The following is a 20,766-nucleotide window of genomic DNA, read 5'->3' as shown; positions in this document are numbered from 1 at the left end:
ATTATGTATCTGTGGAAGTTGCAGAATCTGTAGTTTCTAGAAATAATGATTTTTCTATTATTTTCTTTTCAAAACTCTTTGCGAATGAAAACGTTAGTATCCTAGGATATATAGTTACAGATACACGCAAGTTTATAGCAATAATTGTGTTATTTTTAATTTTATAGGGTCAAATGTAAAAAAATACATATCCCCAGGGATATGTACCGCACACAGAAGAAGTTTTGTTACATATCCCCGAAGATATGTATCGCAGTCACGGACAAAGTACATTGAGATTATCTCGCAGTCAACGTGTTAAACATGTAAATGTGACTAATTGAAGTAAAGGAAATCATGGGATATTTATTTATATTATTTATTACAATTATTTATGTATAATTAAAGTATAAGACAGTGAAAAGAACTTACACTAAAATAGTAAATGTTTTTCATTAATGATATTGTGGGAATCAACTACTCTGCGAGCGACAGGTTCCTTCTAGCATACGGAATATTCAGTAAACAGCTAAGATTAGTCGTTAACGGAATCAGCAGGCATGGACTAATTTCGAACGTATTAGTTCTCATCAGTGGTACCATGGCTGAGACGACCGACATGTTTTGAGTGCGGGTGAGATATAACCTGTAAATTATATGTCATGTATCAAATGTCATTGCTACTCCATGTCTACTGACACAGAGCGACCGTCTAATCTGTAGGTATTATGCTTGATAACGTGTAATAAAAGCATGCATTAAACTTATTGGAATTTTTTACAATGCAAATTACGTAAAATTTAATATAAATTCAATTTATTAATTCCAGAGCATGGACATGAAGAGACAAAATTGCAGATATAGATAACAATTTTATAAGAAACAGAATATATTTCTATCATGAGGCGCTTAATCAACGAGTTGCTTGGGTGTGGCTCTCAAATAAGACTAAACTTACAATTAGATAAGTACCTAATTAAATAATTATATGGCACAGACAATACGTCGATAGTATCTATTATGGCGCGTTCCTACTTTATATTACATTATTATATTTTACTTATTTAATAATACCAATTACTTAAAACTATACAAGAATGATGGGAATTAAAACTTCTGGATTAATTAAAAACAAAATGAATCAGTAGTACTAATTTATATACAGGATCTAAAAATTTCTCAAAAATTTTCCCTTTACATACATATGTATTTCTTAATAGCTATTTATAGTTTCAAGTTTAAAAATACAATACCGAACAACAATAAAACACTTTTACTTTTAACTGGCTGTTTATTATTATTTTTTTTATTTTATTGAATTTTATTTTAACAAAGTAATAAGCTGGGATCAGTATACCTGTACATGGTAAATTCCTACGTTGGTTTACTTCTTACATTTAGATAGCTCACAAATGGTAGCAATTAATGGGCATTTTTCTAAATTAGTTCACAGTACATCTTGTGTTCCTCAGGGCGCCCATCTTGAACCCCTGTTATTCCTTGTTTTTATTAAGGACATGGGTGGATATATTAAAAATTCTAAGTTTCTCCTTTATGTTGATGATCTAAAAATTTATCACATGGCTTCTTTTTTTAAAGATTGTGAATATATACAGGAAGATATCCACAGCCTTGTACAATATTGCTATAAATTTAAACTTTCATTAAATAATTAGCAAATGTCATTCTATTATGTTCACTAATAACTTTAGCCCATATGACTTTAATTAATTATTATATTAACACTTAGATGATTGAACGCGTTTCATAAATTAAGGATTAGGTGTTATCTTTGACTGTAGGTTGTACTTTGGACATTATGTGGTTATATAGTGGTCAAGTGTCTAAGAATGTAAGGATTTATAATTAGGACATGCAGAGAATTTAGAAATGAAAGACGTCTTAAATCATTGTACTACGCCTGTATATACAGTAGACTAAACTTTGCATTATCTGGAATCCTAATTATAATGCCTATAAAATAAGGTTGGAAAGAACTCAGAATAGGTTTGTTCGATATCTTAATTTTAGGGTTAATTTTCACGATATAGAAATAACAAAGCAGCAATATAACATCAAGATACTTGAACATAGGAGGATTCTTACTGATTTGTTAATATTAATCAAATTATTGAACAATCTGCACAACTGCCCCCATCTAATTTCTTTAATAAATTTTCATGTTTCCTCTAGATTTACCAGAGGTGTGAATATATTTAGTTTAGTGACCCAGCATACCAATCTGGGTTTAAATAGTGCATTCCTCTCACTAAAACAATTACCTTATCGATTCTGGATTGGATATTTTTAATGTTGCTTTAAGTAATTTTAAAAAAGTATTAAGAATATAAATTTGTTTTAATATAAGTATAATTTGTTGTCGATCTTTAAGTTCTTTAAGTTATTCCACTGTTTCTGTAATTAAGTTAGTATTAATTCTCACTATCAATGTTCAGTTAATTTTTTTTTTTGCATTATTGGATGCAGTTTTGGACTTTTAGCCTGTAACCTAAATTTGGAAATAAAAAAATAAATAACCATTTTTACACTGTTGTTATTTTAATTGATAGTAATTTACTGTTTTATTAATTCTTAGTTGTTATTTTACAGTATTTTTCTTCAAACAGTTTCTATTTTACCAACTATTTATTTTCTTTTTATATTACATATTGTGTTTCTCAACATTCCGTAATTGGATATATTCTGTTAAATAGTGTAGGTGCTAAATAAGTAAATTAATTAATAATTTTCTAGTCTTCAAAAATCCAAATACTTTGTATACCAAATTAGAAGGAAGAAGACGATCTACTTTTAAAATAGTGTTTAATACAATTTTTTGAGTTACATTTAGGTAATTAAAAAAAAGTGTTTTCATAAATACCATACCACATTAAATTTTAAAACTGATTTCACCAAAGATTTATAAATATATGCAAATACAGTAAATATTTTTTGTTAAATGATGAGTTTTATCAATATTAAGACTTAGCACGTATTACACTAATGTATACTTTTACCCACCCACAAATACAATAACAGCATCAGTGTTGTTTACATAAAACATTATGTTGTCATTTATTTGAAGTTTCAATAAATCATTTACACAAGTTAAAAACAGTACTGGTTCTAAATCCGTCCCCTGGGGTACGTCATCGGGCCATATATGCCATTCACGTCTACTGTATGAACGGCCTTACGTTGTTCAAGAAATATAAGCTAAATACATTTTTCCTTAGTTTATTCCATCTGCAATATTCATATTTAGTTAACTAATAAATTCCATTTTCGGTTGATTCTACAAAAACAAATCGATTGTCAGATAATATATTATATTTTATCAGGTGACTGACTGAATAATCTAAATTGTAGGTAATATTCATACAGGGATGGCCAGAAGTACGGAATAAAATTCATATCTTTTGAATGAGTTAATTTTTTTTAAAACGCCGAAATACGTTAACTGATTTTGATTTTTTCCCATCTTTCAGTTATATAATAATTAATTTTTCTTCAACCCCCTAACCCGCAGCTACCCCTACTTTTTTTNTTTCTACACTACGATTGATATACAGGGTGATTCACAAGTTATCCAAAAAAAATTGGGAATAGATGCGGCATGAGAAATGGAGTCAATATCGTAAAAAATTTTTTTGTAAAATCCTTATAGTTTCGGAGAAAAAAATTATTGAAGTTATAGTACATTCAACGACTATATAGCCGGACAACTGTAGTCTCTAGCGTCATTCGCAATACGCGTGGAGAGCCACGTGGCCTCAGAGACTCCGAATACTGAAATCGGATTTTGCAATCGTCGTTGCAATAGTATTTATCTGTTATCTGTGGTGTTTACAATAGTTTTTTTAGTAGTTTGTGTCAAAAATGGGTAGTTAGTGTCAAAAATGGTTTGCGTGTAGGGTAAATCTAGGAGAGATGACGCATCAGGTGAGATGACGCACTGCTCGATCTGGCACAATCATTGTTCATAGCGTATATTTGACAACACCGGTATTTTGTTAAATTTATTGAGGTTACACTAAATATTTTTACATCGTTTAGAATCAGTAAATATACAGGTACGTTAAGTTATATTTTTATAAAGTTTTCAAGGATTCTGTTATAGATAATGAGTAGTTAAGTAGTTCTAACCTCAATTTCACACATTTCCTCTAATGAATTTAGTTAAAAGTTGCTGCGTCAATTCACCTTATTCTGTAAGGTGAGTTGACGCACGTATGAGTAAGGAGAGTTGGCGCAATAATAGACAAATCGTTTAAAATTTTATTTTGTCAGAAATGTTATTAATTTATCGTTTATAGCATACCGACGAAATATAAAAGAAATGGAAACGTTAGAAGGGGAGGGGGGACAATAGAACAGTTGTCTAGAGCAATCAGTGCTATCGATAGAGATGAGATTCCTGAGGCAGGTCGCGAATTCGGTAGCCCCGAATGCACTTTGCGACGCCGAAGGAAATGTGAAGACCTCAAACTAAATCGTTTGGACCTTCAAGTACACTAGGAGCCCACAATAGGATAAATTAGTAAAGCAAAAGTTGAAACACATGGATTTGTACCGAAATCCTTTATGCGCTTTATGGCTTTTGAGTTAGCAGAAAAACTAGAATTACCATACAATTTCAACAGAACATCTCGCAAGACAGGCTACGTATGCATGGTTAGATTTTTTTTGAGAAGAAATAAAGAACTATACGAAAACAATTACGTTTTCGTTCAGAGTATATGCTTCTTTATCTAACTACAATAATGAGTATTTATATTTATTATTATTAATAAGTTTCAAAATAAACCAAAAGTAAATTATATGAAGCTTTAATACAAATTTATGAAAAAAATAAAAATGTGCGATCGTTTAATATACTGCGTTATCTCTCCTCGATACCTAAGGTGAAATGACGCAGTCATAAGAAAAAAAAAATGTTAGTTTTTACCAAAATATCCGACATTTTGTCATATTTGAAGTCATATATTATAACTTAGTAAGCTCTTTTAACGCAATCTGAAGTTTTGCTCTTTATTTTTAATTTCACATATGTTTTATAATTATTTTAAAAAATGTGCGTCATCTCTCCTAGATTTACCCTATATTTTATTACTGAATGATCTAAATTGTAGGTAATATTCATATAATTTCCAGCAAATATATAAGGGTCGATAATTTCTGGGTAATTGTTTATTCCCCGACTTAAAAACAGGCGTGACAAGGGATTCTTTAAATTGCTTAGGTGTTTTCCCATTTCCTTTCGTTACGATTTTAGATAAATACTAATTTAGTTTCAATTTCATGATAATTTATGTCAGCTGCTCCACAAAAAATAAGTTCTGTACCAGAGACATGAATATATAGATCTTGTGTATTTTTTGATGGTTACTCTGCATCCACAAAACTAAAGGGACGTACTTTGTCATCCCTGCAACTGCTAGTTAGAATTTAGTTGAGACAGTTTGCTACTTGAATGAACAAATTTATATTTTTAGCTCTAAAGTCTTACTGATTTTGTGCGTCTTATATTTCCCATTTAAGCGTATGTTGCTATTAATCCCTGCTGGGATTGGTAAGGGTATTTGAAAGAGACAAAACACTGCAAACCGAATTTTTATTCATCCGCATTTTAGACATTTGCCTATTTTTACTCAATTTTTTAAACATTCATAACGCATTTGTTGTTTGTGGTAAGTACCAATTTCCATGGTACTTTTTAATCCGTCAAATGGGTTCGTCTTTGTGGATTTAAGAATTTCCGAATTATAACCTAATTAAAAGAGTAAAAGTAATTTCAGATTTTTACATCCGCCATATTTGGATTCGCCATCTTTTCAGGAAGTGGCGGATTCGGACTTTACAATCGTAATCAGTTACCCCAAAAACCCACGGTACAAATTTCAGCATTCAGCATTGAAAATTACACAAGATCTATATACTCATGTCTCTGGTACAGAATTTCTTTTTTGTGGGGCTGTGTAATTACTTAATTTATTAATTTCAATCAAATTTTTTGTAATTGTCTAAGAGAAAATAGTATCCTACCCCAACGGTATACAAGACGTCCCATAAAGTATATTACTACGAACATTAGTGTGGAAACGTGTTTTGTCTTGTTCTTGCATCCTACTTTTTGCAAATATTTTTTCTACAATAACATTAAATATCACAAGATTTATAGAAAGACCACTGAATTTTGAAATTTATTAGGGTATTGTATTAATTTTATAAAAAAAACTAACTAAACCATGGAAAAAAATTATACGATTATTTGTGATTAAAAGTATAAATAAAAATCAATAGGATTCAAGTTAGGTAATTGCAGTGAACAAGTATTATATCCTCTTCCAATATATCGGTTTGGAAAATGTATGTGGAAATATTGTCTGACATTAACACGAAAATGATGTACCGTCATGGAGATATCACATTTCGTTATTGTAAATCTAAAGGGTATTTTCTGATGATTAAGACGGTTTTATACAAAATTTATATATTAGAATATATTAAGCCCTCAAAGCAGAAATATGGTCTGAACAAATGGTCACGTACAATTCTAGCCCATACATTCAATTCTATGACGTAAAAACATTGAAATTTATAAATATTGTCAATAAAAAAATTACTTACTTTTCAATTAATAATTAATCAATCAATAATAACAAAGGCCGACAAAATTTTACGAAAGTCTTGAACCAGAGACCGGATTTAGTGTACCCAAAGGATTTTGGTGCGCTGATTATGAATCCCAGCTCAGAAATGGCCCATCATCCTAGGTTCTCGAGATATTCTAACCTAAAAGTGCAAAAATCACGGTTTTTAGCTATATTCAGGGTCAGATTACAATGTGAATTAATTTTTTTTTCTAAAATTGCGTTGAACCATCTCAAAGTACCACTCTTACCCTTCTAAGCGCACTTCGATTTCTTCTAAAATCTTTTTTTTTCCATAGAGATATGATAGATTGAAGTTTAGTACTTCAGCAATTTCGTTACAAAATGTAAATAAACAAAATTTATCCAAAAACGAGATATATAGTACTTATATGTTTCTTGAGTCGCTGAATTTGAAAACACCGTGGGACCTGCTCCATAACCTCAATATTACAAGATTTTCTAACCTAAAATTGCGAAAACACTACTATATGAAGCAGATACTTATGTAGATACGCTGCTACATTCGCTTGCTAATCTCGTGACAGATCCATCATAATGCGCTATAACCTACGACACGTTAAAGTAAATGCGCAATAACCTGCGAGCGCTGAAGCTGCGATAAAAAATCCAAAGAAGTCGTAAATGTGAAGTTTCAATTGATTTAAAAAAAAATTGTAATTACTTTGAAACTCCCAGCCATTTTACAAACTGACTAGCCGTAAAACAACGCAGTCAATGAAGTTTTTAAAATTTGGCGGCCTTATAAAACTCTTAGTTATTTTGTAGAATGACTAATTTTACAATCTCGTTATGACAAATAGACAGAAATTAATTTTTCAGTCAGAAAATTAAATCAATCAACTTATGTAAAAAAACCATTGTAATTAAATAGAAACCAATTGTAATCGATGTAGTCATGTACATAAGTTTTTGATACTGTCTATTCAAAATATTATCTCTTTCTTGATGTTTCTTTTTTGTTAATATTGAATTTGTGTACGACAAGGGAAACTGCCTGATGAAATAATTCTAAGTAAAATGTGGGAACAGAAAGATTTCTTTATAACAGTTGTTCTTTTACGTGACTATTCTTCGTCAAGGGTGATAGTAGGGCAGCAAGAATACAGGATATTTTTTTGAATGATTGCATTGTTTAACAATTTCAGTTTCATGTTTATTGTATTAATTATGTTTAGACAAATTATTTTCAATTTTTATATTGGACAATTATTATTTATCACTAGCTGTTTAATAGGTATTATTGTGGTACACTACTTTTATTAAAAATTTATATTTTTGTATTTTTTGAAATTGAAAATAAATCTAGATAGATAGAGATCTAATAATGAAATATATACTTTTTGCAATAATATTGTGTCATAGCTGTCTTAAATTAGCATTTTTGTTATATTTTGTAAGAACAATTCGAATATACCCACAAAATAAAACCATGTGAAAATAGGATAATTTAAAATTTAAGAAAATACACTTACCTACTTGTTTCATTGTGAAAGCGATTGTCGTATTAGAACTAAAATACCATTCTAGTCATAGCTGTCTTAAATTAGGATTGTTGTTAAATTTTTTAAGAACAGTTTGAATATACCCACTAAATAACACCATGTAAAAATAGAATGATTTAAAATTTAAGAAAATACACTTACTTGTTTCATTGTGAAAGCGATTGTCGTATTAAAACTAAAATACTAGACTTGATCAATCCCTTCCTAATACCCATTCAACACTTAACGTTTAGAGTGATTCATATGATTGTGAAATTTCAATAACAAATAAATCAATTTGAATTGGTACAAGATTATCTCTAAATTTGTGTAGGGCTTTCATAATTTTACATAATTATTATTAGCTATATCCTCAATTAACTTTTAATTAAAGAAATATAATTGTTAACACTTTATTGTAATTCCATAAGTCTTATCAATACAGATTTTGATTGGTTTTCGTTATAAAGGGTAGCCCATCGAAAACGTACCGCAAGGCATTACAGGGTAGTAAAGAACTTTTCGGCAAAATCCAAAAACAGGTCAAATTTGTTTCTGAGGGGGACAACTTTTGGCTCAAAAAGCATACCAAAATCTTCAACCCCCTAAGTGGGGGTGCTATCCCCTAAATTTTTTCAAATGGGAATGGGGGTCAAGTGGGGGGTCATTAGAAAGGGCTTTTAATTCTCTATACATCGATTCTTACTTTTTGAAAATCGATTCATTATTTTAGAAAATATGCAGCTTTGAAAATACGAACAATATTTTTGACGAGAAATGCGAAAATCGATTTAATTTTACTTCAAAACTTACGGTATTAGTCAAGTAAATGCTGAAAATGTTGTCCGCCAACTTGCATACAATGATACAGGTTGTCTTCAAACCGTTGTCGAACATTCTGGAGCACTTGCGGTGTTACTTCGCGACATACATTAATGATTCGTCCTCGCAGATCTTCCAAGGTATCAGGTGGAGTGCTGTAAACTTTGCTTTTAATGTGCCCCCAGAGAAAGAAATCTAAAGGATTTAAGTCGGGTGACCGAGGGGGCCACTCAATTGCACCTCTTCGTCCTATCCAGCGTCCTGGAAACGTCTCATTTAGGTAATTGCGCACATTGAGCGAGTAATGTGGAGGAGCTCCGTCTTGCTGGAAAATCAGTTCGTGTTCATTGTAAGCAGGGTCGTCCTCTATGATATTTGTTAGAGCTGGGTCGATGACATTTTGTAGTAAATCCAAGTACATATCGCCTGTCAAATTTCCAGGAAGGAAAAAAGGACCTACAATGGAATTTCCAAAAATACCTGCCCATACATTCAACTTCTGGGGGTGTTGGGAGTGTGTCTCATGGAAAATCCTTGGATTGGTATCAGCCCAGTAACGACAATTATGGCGATTCACTAAACCATTCAAGAAGAACGTACACTCGTCCGAAAAACACACATTAAAGAGGAAATTATCGTTTATCGCTCGTTCAGTCATTATTTCGCAAAATTGCAAACGACGATCAAAATCGTCTTCATTTAGCTCTTGCACTAGCCGAATCTTATAAGGATGGAATTTGTATTTTTTTAATATTCGTTGGACACTTGTACGACTCACTCCTGTCGCAGTAGCCAATTGCATTGTACTCAGCGTACTATCCATTGCCACTTGCCCCAATACCGCTATTTCCGTAGGTTCATTTAGTACCGGATTTTCAACCTGCCTCTTTTTGTTATGAACGGAGCCAGTTTCGCGAAATTTGGCCACCAATTCGCGAACAATTTTTCCAGACGCATGTTTCTCAGGATGCCGTTGGTTGAACAGTTCGGCGACCCGATTTCCGCATTCATTGTTTTTGAAAAAAAGCTCAATAATTTCTACTCTTTCTGGAATTGAGTACACCATAATTAATCAATTTAAAAGACTCGGCAGTATTGGTACTCTTCAACTACAAGTCACAAGACAGTTATCTAGCAACTTCTTGTGGCCTATCTAAATACGAAACAAAAAGCGGACAATTTTTTGCTCACCAAAATCAGGCTAAAGAATTCGCAAATCAAAAAAAAAAACAGCGAATTCTTTTGAAGGAATTTACCAAGCTAATACCGTAAGTTTTGAAGTAAAATTAAATCGATTTTCGCATTTCTCGTCAAAAATATTGTTCGTATTTTCAAAGCTGCATATTTTCTAAAATAATGGATCGATTTTCAAAAAGTAAGAATCGATGTATAGAGAATTAAAAGCCCTTTCTAATGACCCCCCACTTGACCCCCATTCCCATTTAAAAAAATTTGGGGGATGGCACCCCCACTTAGGGGGTTGAAGATTTTGCTATGCTTTTTGCGCCAAAAGTTGTCCCCCTCAGAAGCAAACTTTACCTGTTTTGGATTTTGCCGAAAAGTTCATTACTACCCTGTAATGCCTTGCGGTACGTTTTCGATGGGCTACCCTGTATTTAATGATTTCCTCAGAAACATACATTATCATAGATTATGTACCTACTAGATTAAAATCGACTTGAGAGAACTTGATTATGAATGTTGATTGTGAAATCTTATATACGTATCAGTTCTTGGTTGAAATATTAATTTTTCGCTTTATTAAGATTAATAATTACTTTAATAAAACTTCAATACAAATACAAAAGAATTCAAAATAATTGTTGAAATTATTGCTTTCTGTAATCATCTAGATTTTTGTGGGTGTAGCAAAAAAGTATATAAACTGAAAGAAATCAAAATAAGACATTCAGTTGTCGACCATAATAAATAACAACATTTGCATCATGAAAACGGTAAGTGACGATTTTTTATTTAATTTGTTGACTATAAATTAACTCCAGTAATTCTGTTCAATTCTGTTCTGTTCAAGCTACCTACTCCATTTATGTAATTCTAATAAAACTAAATATAAAATATTAAATCAAAAGAATAAATAAACTAAATAAACCAGAAACGCACTTCTGGAAAACAAAAAAAATAATAACCCCTAAAGTTCATAATTTTTACAACCATATCTCAGAAAATTTTCAACAAATATTAATCGTATTTATATCAAAATTTGAATCCCTTTTTATACTTTAAGGTCACAGAGTATTATATTTATAATATTAATGATCTGCTAGTTTTAAAAAAATATGTTGCTGTATCAAGTCACACCGTAGATCGGGGTGAATTGATATGACCATGGTAATCAGATATACGTACAGGGTGATCCGATGTCTCACTAGCCAAGGAATTCGAATATCGTAATGCCAACTGTCTAATTTGCACATATTTTGTTATAAACAATGTTTATTATTTATGCGTTAAATAAACTGTATATTTTACCCTATGCTATTGCATTTTTTCAATGAAAAAATTTGTTTATGTATTTCTGAATATGAATATACTTACTTATAATTACTACAATTATTTAAATAATTTTTGTATAAACAAATTTTAAAGAAGTTTTATTTGGAAATTAATTTTTTTGTTAAATACAGATAAAGTTAAGAAAAAATAGTTCTTTAAAATTATAATTTTTGAAAAAAAAACTAAATTGCAAATTGATAAATGTAATCTAATTGTTTAAAAATAATAAAAAAAAGTGTTAACTTTAAAAATTTACTGTGGCCGTCCTAATAAACCGATTTCAATTTTTCAATAACTATTTGAAAGGTTGAGCTGTCTTTCCTATGTGATAAAATTTTCAAGTATTTAGATGCTTTATTTGAGGCTGTGCAACATTTTGAAAATTCGAAAAAGTTTTTTCAAAATTTCTTTGAAAAGATTATTTTGCGAAAACTATTGAACCGGTGTGTTGTTTTATAATATTCTAAAGTTTTTTTTTTACTAAAATTAGAATGCCCTCGGAGCAATTAAAATTTAAAAAAGTTATCCAATTTTTCCTTTTTTTTTCAATTATTGCTATTTTGCAACATTGCCTTGTTAATGTTCCTTATTTGAAATTTGAAATCTGTTTTCTGAGTCAGTGCACTGTACTTCTTAGCTGCTGTTAGTGCTGTTCCGTTCATTTGATTCCCAAAATGGTGAGTTTCGTCGTTTGGCTTCTCCTTCAGTTTGGTGTTACTATTACTGGATGGAATTTTTTAATTGATTTTGACTGGATCTTGTTGTACTTTTTTGCGACTGGAAAATTGAAGAAAATGTAGCCGGCTATATTCCCTGCTTACACTGCTGGGAGACGTTTTTTTTTTCAATACTTTACTCTTGGCTAAATTTCGGCAGAGTTCCTACTTTTAATTTTCAAATCAGCTTTTAAACATTTTTAACTTACAGCCTATTATGCAAAATTCAATTCTAAAACTTTTTTCGTCTTCAATATTCTTCCAAAATGCATAGGTTCCAAGATATAAGTAAGAAACTCAGATAAAATAGGTATTTTTTTAAAATTTTTAAACATTTTTGCAATTTTGAAAATATTCCGGATCTTGCCCAAATCTAGGGTAATCTACACTTTTATTATGTGAGTTGTACTGAAGGTAATAAAGAAAAAAATTGCTTGCCCCCTCTCACATCCACCTCAAAACAGATCCGCGCTTAAAGACAACACTTTTTTAAAATATCTTTATAATTTGTTTGGCTCTATGCACTTTCTTTCTTCCTTCAATATGATCACTTCTTGTCGTACTTTCTTTTGGTTTTTTGGGGGCTTACACTAAATCAACAAAAAATCTCTTATAATAAAGTAAACAATAACGGTTGATAATATAAAAAATTTTATATGCAAAACATATATGGCACTTACGAATAGTTGTGTTCTGCTCTCAAAATTTTTCTCCGTCTAACCAGTTGCACTAAATTTAAGACTCTCCCCTGTTGTAGATCTTTTCAAAATGTAATAAAAATCTTCGCTTTCATTATTACGTTTTTTTTCCCTTTTAAAAGGAGATACCATTGAAGGAGGCGTTAAGAGTACAAAATATATTCCTTAAGACAAGTCAATAACACTAAATTGTCATAAAAACTATTGTCCTATTGAAAAGTGAAATCGTGTAAATAATGTAAATAACTTCAAAAGTAAACAACAAAACTTAAAAACAAAACAACTTCAGGTTACTTCAGGTTCAGAAGAAGAAGAAGAGAGTATATAAAGATGGCCGTTTTTTCTATCCCCTTTTATTACCTGCTCCGTGCAGATGCACAGTCGTCGAAAAGCAGTATATTTCTTCAGGTATGTGCTCAGACTACGAAAACGGAGTTCCATGTTGAAAAATACCGCAATTTTTTCCTATTTTCAATTTTTATACCGTGTTTTGAAGACCTTATCACCTAAGATACGTGCCTAAAACCAATGGGAACAGTGTTTGAAACTGGGAACGAAATCTCTCAACTTGCGCAATATAGGTTTTTTTGGAAATTCTCAAGACCAAAAAATTTCAGGATCGGTCAAAGAATACATTCGAATTTTTCCAAATTTTTTAGTAATTTTTCATATTTGCGTACTGGCCAATTTTGATCAAAAATAGTCTCAGAGAAAACGGGGAAAAATTCCTAAATCTTCCTCTTTCATTCAAAATGGCCAAAATTCGAAAATTTCGAACACAGTGATGAAATAAATTCCAGGAAACATCGAGAAAAATTGCGATTCTCGCTATTTTCGCTTATAAATATTTTCGTTACCATCGCTTTTGCCCGACATTAGCCAGTTCTTGTTATTCTCAGTCCCAATTGGGTTTATTATGTAATAAATCAATGTATCCGTCTTGCCATCAATATTCCATGTTTTCCAACTCTTTCCACGTGGATGTAGCCGGAATGAAGTGTATCTTTTTGGTTTCTGGGTTTTTTATTTATATGTATTTTACTTTTTCTTAAGTTCTTTAGTATATTTGTTTTTAATTACAACGTTCTATTTGACCAACTTCAATATTTTTTTGTCTCTTGAAAATTTCCGAAAAAAAACCGTCTTTCAACTAAAATCGTAGTAAAAATCTGATGTCGCCATTTTCCGGTTCAGCGCCATTTTGGTTCATCAAGTGATTAAATCGATGAGCACAACATGGATCCCTTAAGTTCAGAGGTTTTATGCACCCCTTCCATTGCTTTTTGGCACGTACCTTGACCCTAAAGTTTTTAAAACACGATTTGACTACTCGTCTGGGTGCAATGGTGCCCATGGTTCAAAAGTACCACCTTGGAAATCCAAGCGTCAGTAGGTTAATTCACTACTACACTGCAAATGTTTCAACCTAATTTCTTCTTAAGTCATTACTTTTAATGAAACACGTTGTATACAGGGTGTGGCGTGTATAATCTATAAAAATTAAACTACAGCTTCCTGATAATATTTGTAATAGTCTTATACGAAAAAGTTGTATCTTTGCGTTTTTTTTTGTAAATTAAAATTCATTTATTCAACGAAAATGAAAGCCGACCCTGTGTTATTTATTAAAAACTTTGGAAATGTTTTTATGCGACCCGATATGTAACCTTATAATTTAAGTCGGTACNCACTGGCAATGTCGATGGATAATGGGTGTTTGTCCGCGTTTTTTCAAGTGTAGCCCCCTTCCGCACAAGCCTTTGGCTTTTGGATTTGGGGGTTGTCTCATTTCTGTGGTGTGTTTTCTGTTTTATGTTTTTTATTTGTTTTTAATTACAACGTGCTATTTGACCAACTTCAATATTTTTTGTCTCTTGAAAATTTCCGAAAAAAAAACGTCTTTCAACTAAAATCGTAGTAAAAATCTGATGCCGCCATTTTCCGGTTCAGCGCCATTTTGGTTCATCAAGTGATTAAATCGATGAGCACATCATGGATCCCTTAAGTTCAGAAATTTTATGCACCCCGCCCATTGCTTTTTGGCACGTACCTTAGCCATAAGGTTTTAAAATACGATTTGACTCCTCGTCTGGGTGCAATGGTTCAAAAGTACAACCTTGGAAATCCGAGCATCATGAGGTTAATTCACTACTACACTGCAAATGTTTCACCTAATTTCTTCTTAAGTCATTAACTTTAAATTGAAATAAAAATAAAACGATAATAATTAAATTCAGACATATTTAAAAAAAAATTTCTCTATACCAACTATAAGAATTATAAAAGAGTTATTTAAATGAAACACGTTGTATACAGGGTGTGGCGTGTATAATCTATAAAAATTAAACTACAGCTTCCTGATGATATTTGTAATAGTCTTATACAAAAAAGTTCTATCTTCGCGTTTTTTTTGTAAATTAAAATTCATTTATTCAACGAAAATGAAAGCCGACCCTGTGTTATTTATTAAAAACTTTGGAAATGTTTTTATGCGACCCGATATGCAAACTTATAATTTAAGTCGGTACAACCTAATACTACTAATACTAAAAGAAGGTTAGGTTACATTGTCAAAAAATTTGTGCAATTAACTGATTTTGTATTTGTATTGAATTCATTACTCACTTAATTATTAAATATTAAACATCGTCCATCGACCCATCAGTGTTAAAAAGTGAAAGATTCCAGACAAAAGTTTTTATTTTATAAAGAAGTAAAAAATAAGAATAGCGTGCCGATTACATTAAAAACGAGATTCTTATTTCTTACTTTGCTTAATTTTTTAGTTTGTGCACAAACTAGTTTTACAATGAACCGAAAAAACAATGCATTTACTATTTCCGAACGTGTCGATATGGTGTCAGTGTATGGTGCAGCCGGAGAAAAAGTGCTCGCGGCGACTAGGTTGTACCAGGAACGATGTGTTCAGCGGCTACGAGATACGGTAAGTGTTATTCCTCGAGGAAAAGGACGTAGTCAGCAAGTAAACCTTAATGTTGAAGATGCAGTGTTGGAAAATCTTGACGAAGACCCCACAATTAGCACTCGACGACTCGCACAGCAAGTAGGAACTTCATCTCGTACCGTACATCGCATCTTAAGGCGCAACCTGTTGCACCCCTATCATCTGCAACCAGTTCAACAGATTTTACTCCCGGATTGCGATCAATGAATGCGTTTTTGCAGATGGTTTTTACGGCAATGTGCCAATCAAGTAGACTTTCCTGCTTTTGTCTGTGTAACGACATCTACCCGTGATGAAGGGAATTTCCATAATATGCACATATGGGCCGATGAAAATCCTCACACGATTAGGGAAATTCATTTTCAACATCTGGTCTCGGTAAGTGTTTGGGCTAGCATAATAGGTGATGTACTTGTGGGTCCCTATTTCTTTGAAGGACGACTAAATGGACCAACACATGCTGACTTTTTGGAGAATCGGTTGCCTAAATTATTGGACGATGTGACATTACAAGTTCGGGCACGCATGTTTTATCTTCAAGATGGGCCTCCCTCACACAGTATTCGAGAAGTAACGACACTTTTGAATGAAATGTTTCCTCAGCGGTGGATTGGACGTTTTTGTTCCTGTGCCGTGACCACCTCTGCCACCCGATCTAACTCAAATGGACTTTTATCTTTGGAGTCACTTGAAGTCATTGGTTTACAATACTCCAATTGCTACGGTGGAAGAATTGCGAAACCGTATACTTGAAGCTGCTGACACAATTAGGGGAATACCTGGAATTTGGAAAAATTGGGAGCGTCGGTGCCATGCCCGTATCCGCGCTAATGGGAATCAATTTCAACACTTTCTCCAGAAACGGTGAGTTTTGTTTCATTTTGTTCCATATTTTAATGGAGTTTGTTTAGTACACGCAGTTGGCAGCTACAGATGCTTGCGGATGTGTTTTTTTTGCAAACTTTTGCAGTAACAACAATGCATTTAAGATAGTAATTACTATTAATTATTATAATAAGAAAATAACAGGTTTTTTAAATATTTCTTAGTTTGTACTTTTGCATTGAAAAATTCCCCAAAAGTTGAAAAGTATCTTTCTCTCTTTCAACGACGATTTGTTTACGCGGCTGGTCTACAGCACGTAACTCATCGTACAGCACACGGACAGGACCGTTCCAGAGAAAATACTTTGATCCATAATTGAACTTTAATTTACGAAAAAAAAACGCAAAAATAGAACTTTTTCGTATAAGACTTTTCTATTATAAATATCGTTAGGAAGCTGTAGTTTAATTTTTATAGATTATACTCGCCACACCCTGTATAAAGTTAATAAATTTACCGGGGAAAATGGCAAATTTGAAAATTTGTATACACATTTAGGCCAATTTTCCTCACCTCTTAATTAGATTCGGTTAGTACCTATATCTCCGTCCTGTACTATCAACTCGAATAATAAAAGGTGGAACTATCCTCAGAGTTCACTGAGTACAAAAAAGTATTTTCTCGGATATTGTAGTACCAGTAAATCGCCTGCTTCCCAGTTTTCCAAAATTTACACTACAGGAATCTCAATAAATGCAGTGGCTTGTAAGTGGAATATATCAATTTTCATGACAATTTCACGCACTGCGTTATAACCAATCAAATGTCATTTTTAAATTAATTTTTGACCACCAATCACGTCAATATTGTACTGACAGAACTCGAGTCTACTGAAGATTTATGGCTAATAAAACCACGTGGTTTTATCGGTGACAGAAATCACCTATTGCTGCTAGTAATTGAATTGAATTTTAAAGAGTAAATACGGCAATTCGTGGTACATTGTTTCAAATTTCATTCCTGTCAGTGCCAAAACATATTTCTTGATTCCTAGTTAATCTAGTATATTTCAGAAATTGATTCCTTAAATTAAATATTGGCTCCTTACCAAAATGCAGATTTTTTATTTTGTAATACCTTAATAATGAATTGTTGTCGTTTTCTCAAACTTTGAATTATCAAAGGCATACTGGGGCGCATGTTTTAGTGCAAATCAAAACTCAAACGCCTTACCAGGGGCATGTGTTTAGGCAGTAGTATACAGTTATTATAAATAATGATATATTTTTAATTTTTTTATAATTTTTTTAACCCTCATTTAGCATATGACGTAAGATTTGTCTTAGAATTCTAAAATAACATAATGTAAAGAATCACCATCTCAAATGTATTACACTGCTTAAGATACACTTTGTCTTGTCAAAAGGTAAATCATTCGTGTCTTTTTTTTACTATAAATCCCTCCAGTTGATGAATTCGTAAAAAAAATCACAAAAATATTTTTCTGACCGAATCATAGTCTCTTATAGTATTATACAGGGTGTAACTTTGAGTGGAGGTAATATTCCTACAGAGGTTTCCTTTGACTTTTAGAAACGTGTATCGATAATAGATTTTTCAAATTGCTAATTTTTCTCCTAATTTTCTTATCTCGCCTCTGGACAAGCTAGCGTAACTTCAAACTATGGCGCGCTTTAGTCGCAGAATATGCACAAATGGAAACTGGGTTGTGCATTGTTGTCAAACCTTATTTTTAAAGGAAAGGTTATTAAAATACAAATTGGCTCGTTACTTTTGTTGGGTGGGTTTTTACCATCCTACAAGAATTAAAGTTTAATTCTTTTAAATAAGATAAACTATAAAACAGTATTTAATAAGTAACCTAGCAGGAAACTTAAGCAGTAATCAATAATGATAAATGAAATACACAAAAATAAATACATACATAATCTGTTTACTCACCTGATTTTATAACATAACACTTAAGATTCTGTAAAAAATCTTCGAGTACTGGTACTATGATCCTCTTCCACGGCGTTTAATCCGTACTTATAAATCGGCGTAATCTATCTGATATCATCTTCTTTGCTCCTAACAAAAAGTAGCACACACAATGTATAAAAACTTAATGAAAACACAAAATTTCACTTTTTCGACACTTTCCAGACTAATAAAGTCGAAGACTAAACAAATATGTAATCAGATAAAGCATTTACATCAGGTGCGAGGACAGCCGCATATTCGCCTCCAAAGGCATACGGCAACAGAACAGCGGTCTTTTAGTGCTCAGCGCTTTGTACACATTGACATAAAAAAATATGGTGACTTTAAAATAACAAATCGTTGTAATATTAAATGAATGTTTTCACAAAATTATTTTTAATTAGTTTTGTTGTCTAACAGTTGATTTAAAAAAATATTTACAATTATATCTCCGTACCAATATTAGTTAATATTTAATAAAGGATGTAAAATTTTTTGTTTTTTTTTTTGGAAACGATAGAACGTTTTGTTTTTAATGTTCATCGCTTTGATCACAGTGATATCAGAAAAATATGATGACTTTAAAATAACACCCTGCTAAGAAAACAATATAATATACAAATGCAATATGTTTCAGTAAATTATTTTTCATTGTCACAGCCCACAAAGTAAATTGATTTAAAAACAACTGGCAGCGTTGATAACCTAGTGCACTAATACAATTTCACACAGTGACGGCGTATACAAAAACAAAAGTGCATTTTAAAAAATTAATTGTAACCCAACAATTTATTATTACCCCTAAAAAACTGACCCCCACTTAAAGTCACACTCTGTATACGATATTATTGCAAAAATGCTTATAAGCAGTTCAAATCTCGCTTTAATACTAAAAATCTACACGATATCTAAAAAAATATTTTATTTTTATTAATTTTTATTATCTTATTTTATAGATGTTTAATACAGCCTTCTTGTGCAATTTTCTCATATATTGCTCTTACATTTTTCAGGCTACGCTGGCTATATGTCTACTAGGTTTCTTCTTCGTCGGGTCTCTAGGTATTGTAGTTTATTTTATCATTATTGTACTGACTGCACTATATTAAAATCTTACAGCAACTAAAGCAACTGTATCCAGTGTGCCGCCGCCGCGGCCGCCTCCGCCTTCCGACAGAGATGCGATCATAAGTAAGTACAATACTTTAAACCGGCTGTACACGGAAAGCTGCGCTATGGTATCCCGTGCGATGCCATATCAAGCGGGTTGGAGTTGTGCGCCAATGGCGATGAGAAATCGGCAGAGTTTGCACAGTACAGAACAATTTTCGGTGTACGGTCGACTTTACGCATATTTGAAATAGTAATTCTGCAAAAATTTGCAGTTGAACTGAAAAAAATACTGGATTAGATGTTTTTGATATCTACTGTAATAACAGAGATATAAGAGCGAATAGAAATCGTCCAAATTCTTTCTCTAGTGTGATTCACAACTTATGGGATATAAAATGGATCTATCTAAATACCATAGGGTAAAAAATAAATTAAAAAATAGTTCGAAAATTACACACTGGAAAATCGACTATGAACAACACAATACAGGGTGATTAATAACTTATCCAAAAAAATTCTGGATGTACAGAGGACTCTTACAATTACAATTTTGTAAAGAAAAAATCAAAAAGGGCACTGGAAACTGGTCCACTGTAAAACCTGACCTCGCACAATGCGACCGGCATGGCGGCAGAGTGTGTTAAAAACGGACAAAAACTTGAAAAATTTTCGCAAGGAATTAAATAAATAGACAAGGCGAAAACCTCGCATTCGTGGGAGAAATTTTCCGACTCTATTTTTTTGCATATTCAGATTCGTGAGATGTTCCTTAACATGAATCAAGATGATGCCGGCCGGAAATCTGGTGCCCATTTGTTTAAACAAACTTTTTTAAATAAATTGTAAAAATTGTTTTTTCACTCCGGAAAGGTTTTTTGGCATATTATAAACAAAAAAGTTCCTATGTACTATGCCTCTAAAATTGATAGTTTTAAAGTTATAAACAATTTAAGTTGCTAAAAATGCGAAAATTACGATTTTCAACTGCCGATT

General features: G+C 32.0%; 1 long non-coding RNA gene across 3 annotated transcripts; it reads right to left on the bottom strand.

Annotated features, from left to right (window-relative positions):
* Positions 1-457: 457 nt before the first annotated feature.
* LOC111692208 lies at positions 458-8,406 on the bottom strand. Of its 3 annotated transcripts, none has more exons than XR_002763173.1 (4): positions 8,129-8,406; positions 6,610-6,774; positions 1,337-1,544; positions 458-625 (listed from the first exon to the last, which is right to left on the bottom strand). It is a non-coding gene; the product is annotated as an uncharacterized LOC111692208 (long non-coding RNA). The 3 variants fall into 3 exon arrangements; XR_002763177.1 differs by having other exon boundaries at positions 8,133-8,406; XR_002763174.1 differs by lacking the exons at positions 458-625; positions 1,337-1,544 and adding an exon at positions 3,106-3,274.
* Between the last annotated feature and the right edge of the window lie 12,360 nt (positions 8,407-20,766).

The sequence above is a fragment of the Anoplophora glabripennis genome, unplaced genomic scaffold (assembly GCF_000390285.2).
Source record: "Anoplophora glabripennis isolate ALB-LARVAE unplaced genomic scaffold, Agla_2.0 scaffold37, whole genome shotgun sequence".
NCBI lineage: Eukaryota > Metazoa > Arthropoda > Insecta > Coleoptera > Cerambycidae > Anoplophora > Anoplophora glabripennis.
This window is presented reverse-complemented; position numbering and strand designations above follow the sequence as displayed.